Raw genomic sequence first — 12,581 nt, 5'->3', positions numbered from 1 at the left:
ATTTTTGTGGGAAATTAACCCTTTTGTCATATGTCATACCTTCTGTATCTCTAATAGTATAATTTGAATTAAAGTCTCTTTTTCTTTGATAGTAATAAAATGATATAGAGTCCCCTATAGATTATGATGGGCTTGACACACCTTTCCCTACTTGTTGGCTTTAATGTTGCATCTATATCCTTATGATTTTAGATGTGTCTCTTGTAAATAGCATATAGCTGGATCTTTGCTTTTAACTGGAGAGTTTAGAATGAAGAGTGACTTGGATTTATTTATCATATTATTATGTATTTTCTATTCTGCTTTTTCGTTGTCTTCTTTCCTGTCTTGCCTTCTTTTGGATAGACTGACCCCCTGCCCCACTTTTTTTTTTTTTTTTTTTTTTTTTTACTATTTTTATTTATTTGGGGGGTCAGGAGATTGGCTATAAGTTCTGTATCTATTATTTTAGTGGTTACCCAGACAATTTTAATATATACTCATCTTTATCTAGTCTAAAGTTAATATCCTTGCCTTCTATTACGGAATTGAATTGTATCCCCCAAAATTCATATGCTGAAGCCCTAATCCTCAATATGACTGTATTTGGAGATAGGGCTTATAAGGAGGTAATGAAGATTAAATGAGATTATAAGGGTGGAGCCATGATCCAGTAAGATCTCTGTGGAGATACAGAGATCTCTGTCTTCCCTCTGCATAGAGAGGGAAGGCTATGTAAGATCATACATGTCTACCAACCAGGAAGAGAGGCCTCACCAGAAATGCATCCAGATAGTACCTTGATCTTGGACTTCTAGCCCCCAGAACTGTGAGAAAATAAATTTCTATTGTTCAAGCCACCCAGTCTGTGACATTTCATTTCTTAGGAATTGTTTAACTCTTACAATACCTTCCTCCAACTTACATGTCATTGTTGTTGAGTATTTTAGTTCTAACCTGTTTTTTCTCTCTCAAGTTAGATATTACTTTTATTGCTTTATACAGTGTCTGTTATATTTAGCCATTTATTCATTAATATCTTTCCACCCGGTTTGTTCTTGTCTATCAGACCTTCTATCTGGGATCATTTCTCTTTTGCCTGACATATCCTTTAATTTTCCTCTGTTGAGTGAGTGTGTGTATGTGTGAAAGAGAGAAGGAGAGGGAGGGAGAGAGAGATTTTTGTTTGTGACAATCCTTTTAATTTGCTGAAAGGAAGTATCAAAAATATCATTTTATTGTCTTCTGAATTTTATTATCATTGAGAATTAAGCAGTCAAGCTCATTTTTTTTTCTTCGTAAGGGAACTTATCTTTCCAAACTCTGGTTCCTTCTAAGATCTTTTGAAGATGCTTTCTTTCTCCTTAAAGATATTCTCTCTCTCTATTCTGAATTTTTGATCTGATGTTTTTGGGCATGAATTTTAACATATTTGGCGTTAGATAGGCTACATTGAGGACTAGCATCTTTCAGGAATTCTGGAAACCTATTTACAGTCCTTTTGAATATTTTCTCATTAATTTTATGATCTCCTTCTGGAACTCCAATTCCATGTCTGGTAGACTTTCTATGTTTTTCTTCCTTAGGTCATCCCTTTTATCTCTTACCTTTCATTGTTTTTGCTTGATTGTATTTGGAAAAATTTCCTATGTTCTAACTTGCAGTTTATTCACTTCAACTATGTCTAATATGCCACTTTGTCGATTTAGTTCTTAAGATCAGTTATAGTTTTCATATGTAGAACTTTATTTGCAAATCTGCTTGTCTTCTGGTCATAATTCTAACCAGTTATTATTTTTATATTTCTTGTCTAATAATTTTTATAACTGAAGTCTTTTGTGAGTTTGTCTTTTTTTCCCCTTGCTCTTAATCACTCATCTTACTTTATTTTGAGGTTTTTGTGATTTTTTTTGTTTTAAGGCTGTGTTCACTTGCCTTGGAATTTTGCGGTCATTATTTCAGGCCTGTGTTGAAGGTGAGTTCCTCCAGAGGGGAAATATATTTCCTGTTGCCTGCTGGCTTGGGTGGTGTACTGACTTCGGCACATTTTAAATTAGATTTCTGTTTGATGATGCCTTATTTCTTAAAATGTATCTTGTGGTTACAGATCTTTTGGGAGAGATTATTTTCTTTTTTCCATGGTGTACTTTGTTCATGTAATAAAATATAATTTTTATTTCTGTTTCCTTTGACATGGTAGAGTTTATTTTCTGTTCATTTTTTCCCTAGCAAATATTGGTCCCATGAAGTCCCTGGTTGCCATTGAGGTATTCTGACAAATATTCTAATTCTATAATCGCAACTCAAATGATTTTAATTTGACTATACTAAAGACACTATTTTATTTCTGAGATCATAAACATGTATAAAATAGAATATCTTTGTTATTCAGAATAATAAGCAGACCTTAACTAATCTTACTGTAGAGCATTTGCTTTTGAAAAGAAAAAGCAGCCATTAATGTATTACAATATGATAGCAAAATACCTTTCTCTTTTTAATTTCAATTTTTAATTTGACATTTTTCTCTGTTAATAAATTAGAAATTTCTGTATATAATGTTGTTGTCAGCACTTTCTGTTCTTCAGTCCCAAACTTCATTTTTACAGTCATTTAGTATTTAGTTTTGTGTTTTGTTTTTTAGAAAGTTATTACCAGCTCCTTGTTTTAAATTTGGTTTCATCTTCCAGCTGGAAAGACATTGCCAGTCACATTTAGCTTTCTGTTCCTTCATATGTCTAGGCTTTGCCTTTAAAATGGTAGTAGCTAAAGTTAAAAAGCCATCCATGGTTCACAGATTCCTTACTTATATTCTCAAAAGCAAGTTAAAGATGGCAAACTGCAGGGTTCTTCTGGGTGCTTCACTTTTAAAAAGGAACAGTTGTTTTATGCTTATTTGAAATGGTCCATCTTGGTAAATATTTTAAAGTAATGTTTGTTTTTATTCTTTTTATTTTTTATTTTTTAGTTTTTATAACATCTTCAAATTTTTACTTTTAATCCTACGTGATATGGTGATGTGGATGCAACCTTGATTGTGATGGACAGTTAGTTACTAGAAAGGTTGAAGAACTTCAGCATTATATCTCTCAATTCTCAGTTGCTGTACGTTAGCAATAAAAGCAGATATAGTAGCAAACGAAGCTGAATAAATTTTAAAAAAAGACTAAGGTAATTAGCTTGATTATCTTTGGAGAATGATTCCATTCATCAGGTGATGATGGAATAAAATTAAGCTTCCATGTCATAAAATTAAGCTTTTACTATTTTCTGTGCTGTTTTTACATTTTCAGTTTTAAAGTTTATCTTTTTGTCCTTTTACTTTTCCTCACCTTGAGTAAACAGGCACCAAAATGGAAATAATCTTTGAAGCATACATAATAGAATCTCACTTTGGTAAGATCTTTGCTCATATCTAGATTCTAGGTTGGAATAAACTTCCTGCAAACAGTCCCTCTAGTAGCTATTTTTTTTTTTTTAGTAGATAGAAGACCCTCATATCAAAAGCCACATTTTATAAAGAATCCATTTAGTCTGTGGCCCTTGTAGGAGGGAGAATTTTCTTTTTTATCTTATACAAACTTGAGACTTGATCGTTTCACTGAATGTTGTTTCTCCCAGACCCTATGTTCAAGTCTAATTTTTTTCCTGCTCAATTCCAGTGTAATAAATACTCTGCATATAAGAATTTTCACATTTGTTTCATCACCTGTTATACAAACTCAGCATTTGGGTCACATTGTTGCAGTGGTTCTTGCCCTAATTGAATATATATTGAATATACACATACATACACATATACACATCACTTTCTGGTGTTAGTCAATCTCTCATGGGACCTATTTGCTAGATGAAATAAAATGAGTAAGCATGAGTGAGGTATAATACAAATGGAAAAGCTTTATGTAAGTATAAGCAGTGATATTTATAAACAATACTTCATACTTTTCATTCTGTGCCTTTGGTTTGAGAGAAAATCCAGGAATTGCATTTCTGACTTTTGTGTGCACAGTTAATGCTGAGCCATTGAATATCCTATGGGTCTTTGGTCTTACCAGTCTTAATATCAGTTGCATCAGCTCTTTGTGATCTTGCAAAGCTTTTACCAATCTTTGAGCAGAGAACTAGAAGACCAGTGGCAGGTGTCTTACTGTGTGGGGACAATAACTTGCAACACTATCAGTGGGAAACACCACAACCTCCCACCGGACCCTTTCTCCCTTGTGACTGTGGTGCATGATGATAAATTGTTCTTTGGTGTTAAGAACACAGCCATTTTATCATCTTGATTTTTTTTTTTTTTCATTTTTAAAAGTTCAAAATGAATAGTGCAGATTTTCTTTAAAACATTTTTTTTGCTAAGTCATTTTTGGTGGGGAGTGAGCAGGGTTTATGTTGGTAGGTGACATGCAGTACTTTGAATTTAGAATGATAATTATGTAGCCCTTTTACTTGGAGTAGTCCTTTCCAGTTGTTGGTTGCACAGAAAACTTGACTGAATGTTAAAATTTAGAAATAGTAGAAATGGGGTTGTTTTAGAGGATTTAGTTTTTTGTTTAGATGAATTCTGCTTTATAACAGGATTCAGTAGAGTCTTTCAGCTAGTAAGGTTTTAAGAAATATTAAATATTGTTGAATTTAAAATGGTTTGCCAGCAATTTGATTTTAGAAGACATTTTTTCAGGACCACATGCATATTGTAAAATTTTATCTGTTCTTACAGTGAAAGACATCTGTTTTTGGTCTTTATTTTCTTTCTGCTCTTATTCCTCATGACCTATTCTTTCCCACTTTTTGCCTACCAAACTATAGCAAATAAACTATAACTTGAAAACTAAAATATGCTAGTCTTTAGCCTAGTACTTAGAGATTCATCTTAGTAGATAATACCATGCTATCATAGAGCATGAGCTTTAGAGAGTGTTATAAGAAGACATGGACACATAAATGTTCTGAGAAATGAGTCATTGGGCAATTTCTTCATTGTGTTAACGTCATAGAGTGCACTCACACAAGCCTAGATGGTATACCCTGCTCTACACCTAGGCTATATTATGGTGTATACTATTGCCTCTGGGCTACAAACCTGTAAAGCATGTTACTGTATTGAATACTGTAGGCAATTGTAGCACAACTGTAAGCATTTATATATCTAAACATAGGTACAGTAAAAATATGGTGTAAAAGAGAAAAAATAGTACCCCGTATAGAGCACTTACCATGAATGGAGCTTGCAGGATGGAAGGTTATTCTGTCAGTGAGTGAGTGGTGAGTTAATGAAAGTCTGGGATGTTAACGTACACCACTGTAGACTTTATAAACACAATATACCTAGGTGACACTAAATTTATTTTTAAAATTTCTTCAGTAATACCTTACTGTAAATTTTTTACTTTATACACTTTTTAATTTCTTAAAACTTTTTCATTTTTTTGTAATAACATCTTAAAACATGAGTGCATTGTACATTTGTATACAAACATTTTCTTTATATTCTTATTCTATAAGCCTTTTTCTGTTAAAATTTTTTTTGTTAACTTTTAAGCTTTTTGTTAACTAAGACACAAACACACAATAACTTAGGCCTACACAGGGCCAGTATGACTGTCTTCCACCTCTATAGCTTGTCCCACTGGAAGGTCTTCAGGGGCAATAACACATGGAGCTGTCATCTCCTGTGATAACAATGCCTTCTTCTGGAATACTGAAGGATGTGCTTGAGGCTGTTTTATGTTAACTTTTAGAAATCTTAATAAGTAGTACTCTAAAATAACAATAAAAAGTGTAGAGTAGTAAATACGTAAACCAGTAACATCCTTTATTATGTTTGTTCAGTATTATGTGCTGTATGTGCTAGACTTTTATACAACTGGCAGCACAGGAGGTTCGTTTATGCCATCATCACTTCAAACACATGAATATTGTGTTGTACTACAAAGCCGTGATGGCTACGATGTCACTAGGTGATAGGAGTTTTTCAGCTCCATTATAATCTAATGAAAGGAATTTTTCAGCTCCATTATAATCTTATGAAACCACTGTCATATAGTGGTCTGCCCTTAGCTAAAATGTCATTAAACAGTACATGACTGTAAATGAGGAATTATGTTTTCACTGTTTTTCACTCTTGTAGCATCCTGAGTTTTTCTTCACAGCACATACATCATGGCATAACCCAGGAGTTACCATGCGAGTAGTGTGAGTCTCCCTGATGAACTTGTAAGTTACATAAGATCAGGAGATATATCCAGTTTGTTTCCCATTGTGAGTAGTGCTTAGTCAGAAGCTGGTTTAGAGCAGGTGCTTAGCAACTGTTTGTTAAGGGAAGGATGGAAATGTATTTAAAGAAGTGTGTAAGTCAAGTTGAAAAGTATATGCCAAAGATTTATATAGTATACTTGGATAGCGTGGTGGAAGACTGAGTATCAGGGAAAAATGTGCAAGTGAAGGTAATTTCGGTTGGCGCATGATGACGCTGTCAACATTTCTTTTGTCTTTATCTGGTGGTCACTTCGAATACTAAAACTGAAGTCTTATTTCATAGATTTTAAAATTCTAAGTATTTTTAGTATGACCTTTAGAACCTTTTCTTCAGAACCTTCTTAAGTTAACCGTAATTATTTTGATCATAGCAGTGAATCAAGGTCAAAACAGATTCGCCGTTATTTTTGAGGATGAGTCAGCGTTGCTCTTCACCAATCCTATTTTGAAATGGTGTACGTTAGAGCAGAATGATCTTTATTTCAGTGATGTTTCCCTTGTGTTACTTTGTGGTTTCCCACTCATGAAAAAATTTCATAATTCTGTATTTTTCTTTGTGTTCATTATTGGAATTTGCTATGGTAATTCATTACATTTACATAGTGCAGGACCAAAGGACTGAGGATCCATCCTTTGATTTTTTTTTTTAAAGTATGTGTGTATGGTTGACTGTTGTATATACAATCATGAGGTTATTTGAGGTATCTGATGGTGTTGTGAAGGTCTTCTGATTCTATGTTCTATGAAATTTCTATTATACCCTTGGAAACGAGGTACCTGGTTGATGGGGGAGAGGTAGGGTAGGGAGTCTACCAGATGTGTCTGTTGTACCAAGAGATTATGCTTGAACTGTCTCAGATAGTGATGTTATCTGGTGTGGGAAGAAAGAGGAGACCGTGGTATATGTATATGTGTCCTTCACTTGTTTTTAGTAGATATCATGTCATATATGGGCTGGTACATGATTGTTGCCTGAGACCTATTTGTTGAATTGACTTGGCTGGAGCTCTCAGGGATAATCACAGTCAGCAACAAAAAGTGTTGTTATGAAAAACAAGTAAGCTAGACTACAGATGCATCTGGGGGTAGAGGAATACTCTGGGCATAGTTGTAGTAGACTATTCCTAGAAAGTTGAGTAAGAAATATGTAGAATTCTGACGCTGCTTAAAGTCGTGAAAAGGCAAAAGAAGCTGTACCATTTTTTTTTGTTGTTCTGAAAAGAGATATTTGAAAGTCACTTTTCTGAAATAAAAGGGTAAGTTAGAGGAAGAGAAACAAAGGCATCTTATCAAAAATCACAGCGCAGAATCTTGAAGTGAGAAAGAGATTTAAACTCAGTTTGAGGTGAGGTATGGAAAAATAGTCGTTTGCAAGGATGAAGGAGTAGAATCCTAAATGTCACTGAAGGGTTGGTGTTGTAGAGGATGTGATTTTCTTTTCTGACTTAAGTGAAACTGCGAGTGCATACTTATTGAGCACTATGTGTCAATACTTAACATTTGCTATCTCGCTTAGTCCTTGCTATAGCTTCATGAGCTAAACTGCACTATGATCATCTCCATTTTTTCTGATGAAAAACCCGAGGTTCAGTAACCTGCCCAGTGACACACAGTTTGTAAATAGCAACCAGGCACTCTGACCACTGCCAAGGTGGGCACAATGAGCTTCTGGAGGAAGAGTGTGGAACTGCTCAATAGATAGACTATGTTTCCCCGACTGACTTTTTATTCCCTCCAAAGAACACGCCAAAATCATTTGTAGTGAGATGCGGTGAAGAGAGTACCAGCATTTTTAGAAGAAATACCACCAGTATGATGGTATAAACATTTAGTTTTGATTAGATAAACTAATTTTAAGTCCTTGGAAATTCGTGCTAGATTTGTGACTATTAAGGAAAAATTAAATGTCTAATTGTGAAGATAGGCATATGGGGTCAGATGAGTACAGAGTTGCTAAGGAAACAGGTTAAAAAAGTGAGTGGCATGCTGAGCTCTACCCAGAAATTCAGTTCAATGCTAAAGCTGGATGAAAAAAAATTCTAGTGGAATAGCATGAAAATAACAAAATAAGCATGCTTTTTTGGCTCGTTTTGCTTTTTTAAAAAAATTACATTGATTCTGAGGGAATATTTGTGGAAACTGGAAAGATGACCTAGAGTTTAATATGAAAAGACAAAGACTTTTTTTTAGATTACTAGGTAAGTAATTGCAGGAAATATGGGGTATACTTAAAAGTAGTGACTAGGTAAAGTACCATATTTAAATTTTATTCTTTAGGGGATAACAAAATCCTATTCTCATAAGAAACATGTGCCCTTTACCGATGAGAGTACATTTCTTGCATAATAACAGTAACACTTACCTAACAAGGTACATTTGAGTAGTTCCTCCTGTCACTAGTTTCTAAATGTTTAAATACCTTATTTCATTTTATCCATGGACAACAGGCATGATGAGATAGACAGGAGAATGCTTATCTTGCTGTCTTAATGTATTTCCTAACGAACAAATTTTTTTTAAGGAATATGTTTTATGATCATTGAAAGGAAATATTAACTTATATTTATAATACATGAAATGTTCAAGAAGATTTTTTTTTTTTCTGACTATAAGAAAACTCATTTTACAAGATTTGGAAAATAAGGAAAAGAAAAGCTGGAGAAAAATGTACCACAGACTGTCCTACTGGTCAGAAATATATGTTTTTTTTTTAAATTATTATTTTTTATTATTTTTTATTTTTTGAGACGGAATCTTGCTCTGTCGCCCAGGCTAGAGGGCAGTGGCATGATCTCGGTTCACTGCAAGCTCCGCCTTCCGGGTTCACTCCATTCTCCCACCTCAGCCTCCAGAGCAGCTGGGACTATAGGCGCCTGCCACCACACCTGCCTTATTTTGTTTTTGTATTTTTAGTAGAAACGGGGTTTCACCGTGTTAGCCAGCCATCCCTGACCTCATGATCTACCCGTTTTTTGTTTTTTCGACAATTTAGTTGGGTTTTCCTTTTTCTTTATTTTAGTTTAAGTTCTGGGATACATATGCAGAACATGCAGGTTTGTTACACAGATATACATGTGCCATGGTGGTTTGCTGCACCTATCAACCCATCATCTAGGTTTTAAGCCCCGCATGCGTTAGGTATTTGTCCTAAAGCTCTCCCTCCCCTTTCACGCTGCACCCCAAACAGGTCCCAGTGTGTGATGCTCCCTTCCCTGTCTCCATGTGTTCTCATTGTTCAACTCCCACTTAAGGGTAAGAACATGCGGTGTTTGGTTTTCTGTTCCTGTTAGTTTGCTGAGAATGATGCTTTCCAGCTTCATCCATGTCCCTGCAAAGGACATGAACTCATTCATTTTTATGGCTGCATAGTATTCCATGGTGTATATATACCACATTTTCTTTATCTAGTCTATCATTGATGGGCATTTGGTTTAGTTCCAAGTCTTTGCTATTGTAAATAGTGCTGCAGTAAACATATGTGTGTGTGTGTCTTTATAGTAGAATGATTTATAATCCTTTGGGTATATACCCAGTAATGGGATTGCTGGGTCAAATGGTATTTCTTGTTATAGATCCTTGAGGAATTGCCACATTGTCTTCCACAATGGTTGAACTAATTTACACTCCCACCAACTGTAAATGTGTTCCTAGTTCTCCACATCCTCTCCAGCATCTGTTGTTTCCTGACTTTTTAATGATTGCCATTCTAACTGGTGTGAGATGGTATGTCATTATGGTTTTGATTTGCATTTCTCTAATCACCAGTGATAATGAACTTTTTTTCATGTGTTTATTAGCTGCATAAATGTGTTCTTTTGACAAGTGTCTGTTCATATCCTTTACCCACTTTTTGATGGGGTCGTTTGTTTTCTTTTTGTAAATTTTTTAAAGTTCCTTGTAGATTCTAGATATTAGACTTTTGTCAGATGGGTAGACTGCAAAAATTTTCTCCCATTCTTAGGTTGCGTGTTCACTCTGATGCTTGTTAATATTTTGATATGTTCTCTTCTAAGTCTTTGAAAAAATTTTCAAAACATAGTGGGAACGTATTATATGTATACAGCTTTTCTTCACTCAATATGCTAGCATAATATTTTCACGTGTCATTAAACATTCTTCAAGAACAGTTTTAGTTGCTGTGCAACATTCTATTTTATAAATCATATAATTCTGTTTTTTAAATGTAAACCTTTAGATTGCTTCATATTTCTTACTATGACGTACATGAATTTTTTTTTTTTTTTTTTTGAGTAGGAGTTTTGCTCTTGTTGCCCAGGCTGGAGTACAATGGCGTGATCTCGGCTCACTGTAACCTCTGCCTCCTGGGTTCAGGTGATTCTCTTGCCTCAGCCTCCCAAGTAGCTGGGATTATAGACATGAACTACTACACTTGGCTAATTTTTGTATTTTTAGTAAAGAAGGTGTTTCACCATGTTGGCCAGGCTGGTCGCAAACTCTTGACCTCAGGCGATCCCTGGCCTCCTAAAGTGCTGGGATTACAGGCCTGAGCCACCACACCCAGACATGAAATTTTTTTAACTTTTTGCTCAGGATTACTCTTGCTATAAGGGATCTGTGGCTCCATAGAAATTTTAGCATTTAAAAAAATATTTCTATGAAGAATGTCATTGACATTTTGAGAGATTGCTGTGAATCTATGGATTGCTTTGGGTAATATAAAGTTACTTCTTAAGTATGGATCCTGAGGAGTAAAATTTCTAGAAAGTTTTAATATTTAATTTTCATAAACTTTTTGAAGTTTTACGTAACAGGCAGAAAGATGTACCAATCATAAAGGCACAGTTCAGTGAAATTTGAAAAAAACTGAATATATGAACCTCCCAGAAACCCTTTCCCAGTCATAACTCCTACTCTTCCCCAAAGGTAACCAATAAACTGCTAACATCATAGATGAGTTTTGCCTGTGTTTGAATTTTATATAAATTGAATAATATTGTATATACATATTTGTGTCTGTCTTTTGTTCAGTGTTATATTTGTGAGATTCATCCACGTGTTGTGTTATAGTAGTTTTGCCCATTTTCATGGCTGTGTAGTATTAGATTATATGAATATAATGACATTGATTTATCAGTTCTATTGATGGACATTTTTGCTGTTCTCATATTTCAAATAATGCTTCTAGGAATATACTTGTATTGAACTTTTGGTGTACAAATCTAAGTATTTCTGTTCATTACTCAGGAGTGGGATTACTGGGTAACAGAGCGGGCATAACTATAAATTTACCATAGACAGCATACTGTTATCTAGTTACCCGTTTCCACTCCCAGTGAATGAAAGTTTCATTTGCACCACATCCTGGTCAATATTTGCTATATTTTATATTTAGTTTTTCAACTTTAGTCATTCTGTTGGGTTTTTATTTTATTGTGATTTTCATTTGCATTTTCCTGATGAGTGGTGAGGAAGAACACGTTTACATATGTTGTGGATTTTGTTTTGTATTGTTTTATTTTAGCTGTTTGGATATGTTTGTGAAGTTTTTGTTCAAATCCTTTGCCTATCTTTCAGCCTGGGTTGTTTATCTTTTTCTTACAAATTTGTTGGCATTTAAATATATATATTCAAAGGATGAGTCCTTTGTCAGTATGTGATTGCAAATGTCTTCTGCCTTTTGACTTGCCTTTCTGTTCTTATAATTTCACCTTTTGGTGAATTTATCATTCTTTATAGGCAGTGGTTTTGACATCCTGTTTGTGCCTTAAAAATATATTTGATTTGGAAACTTAATAAATGTTAAGAAACTTAAACTTGAGCTAATTAGAGGCTGATATTTGGTTGTTATGAGAGCTATTCAATTTTTTCTTCATGCTTATTCCACGAGTGACGTCTTTCAGATGTTGTTTCTCCCAACCTTTCCATGAACCCAGAACGCCAGCTTCCAGCCCACTGAGACTGTGCTCTACCCAGCTTCCCAGCCTTTCAGCTGCCTCTTTTACCAGACTTTCAAGCTCTTCAGCAGCTTTTAATCCTTTCAGCTGCCACTTTGCAGGCTCTTGGTTTCTCAGCTGCCTTGAGAAAACCTCTGAGCTAGCATTTCAGAATTAGCTCATGCCTTCAGGTGAAAAATTACCCGAATTGCAGAGTGCCTCACTTTTCTATACTTCATTTCTCTCAGATCGTAGCCTCTCAGGTTCTCCCTGCTTTGGTGGCTCTTAGATGTCTTCAAAGAGATGTAAAAATGTTATCCAGCTTTTTTGGTTGTTTTTGGTGGGAGTGTTTGTCTGCTGCAGGCTTGACTTTATTTGCTAGAAGTGGAAGTCTCTAGGAATGTTTTTAAGGCTTTTGAAATAGCTTCCTGAATTACTATAGGCTTA

At 34.8% G+C, this 12,581-nt stretch overlaps 1 protein-coding gene across 7 annotated transcripts in view; it reads left to right on the top strand.

Annotated features, from left to right (window-relative positions):
* GPR63 (G protein-coupled receptor 63) overlaps nucleotides 1-12,581 on the top strand; it is a 107,239-nt gene that overhangs the window by 72,155 nt on the left and 22,503 nt on the right. For 2 of the 7 annotated variants that reach the window (XM_009205700.4, XM_009205699.4), the window contains exon 1: nucleotides 5,483-6,198. The exons of 4 other annotated variants lie outside the window; for them this stretch is intronic. The gene's annotated coding sequence lies outside the window, so the exon portion shown is untranslated. One more of the 7 variants, XM_009205697.4, reaches the window with a different exon arrangement.

This window comes from Papio anubis, chromosome 6 (assembly GCF_008728515.1).
Source record: "Papio anubis isolate 15944 chromosome 6, Panubis1.0, whole genome shotgun sequence".
Lineage (NCBI taxonomy): Eukaryota > Metazoa > Chordata > Mammalia > Primates > Cercopithecidae > Papio > Papio anubis.
This window is presented reverse-complemented; position numbering and strand designations above follow the sequence as displayed.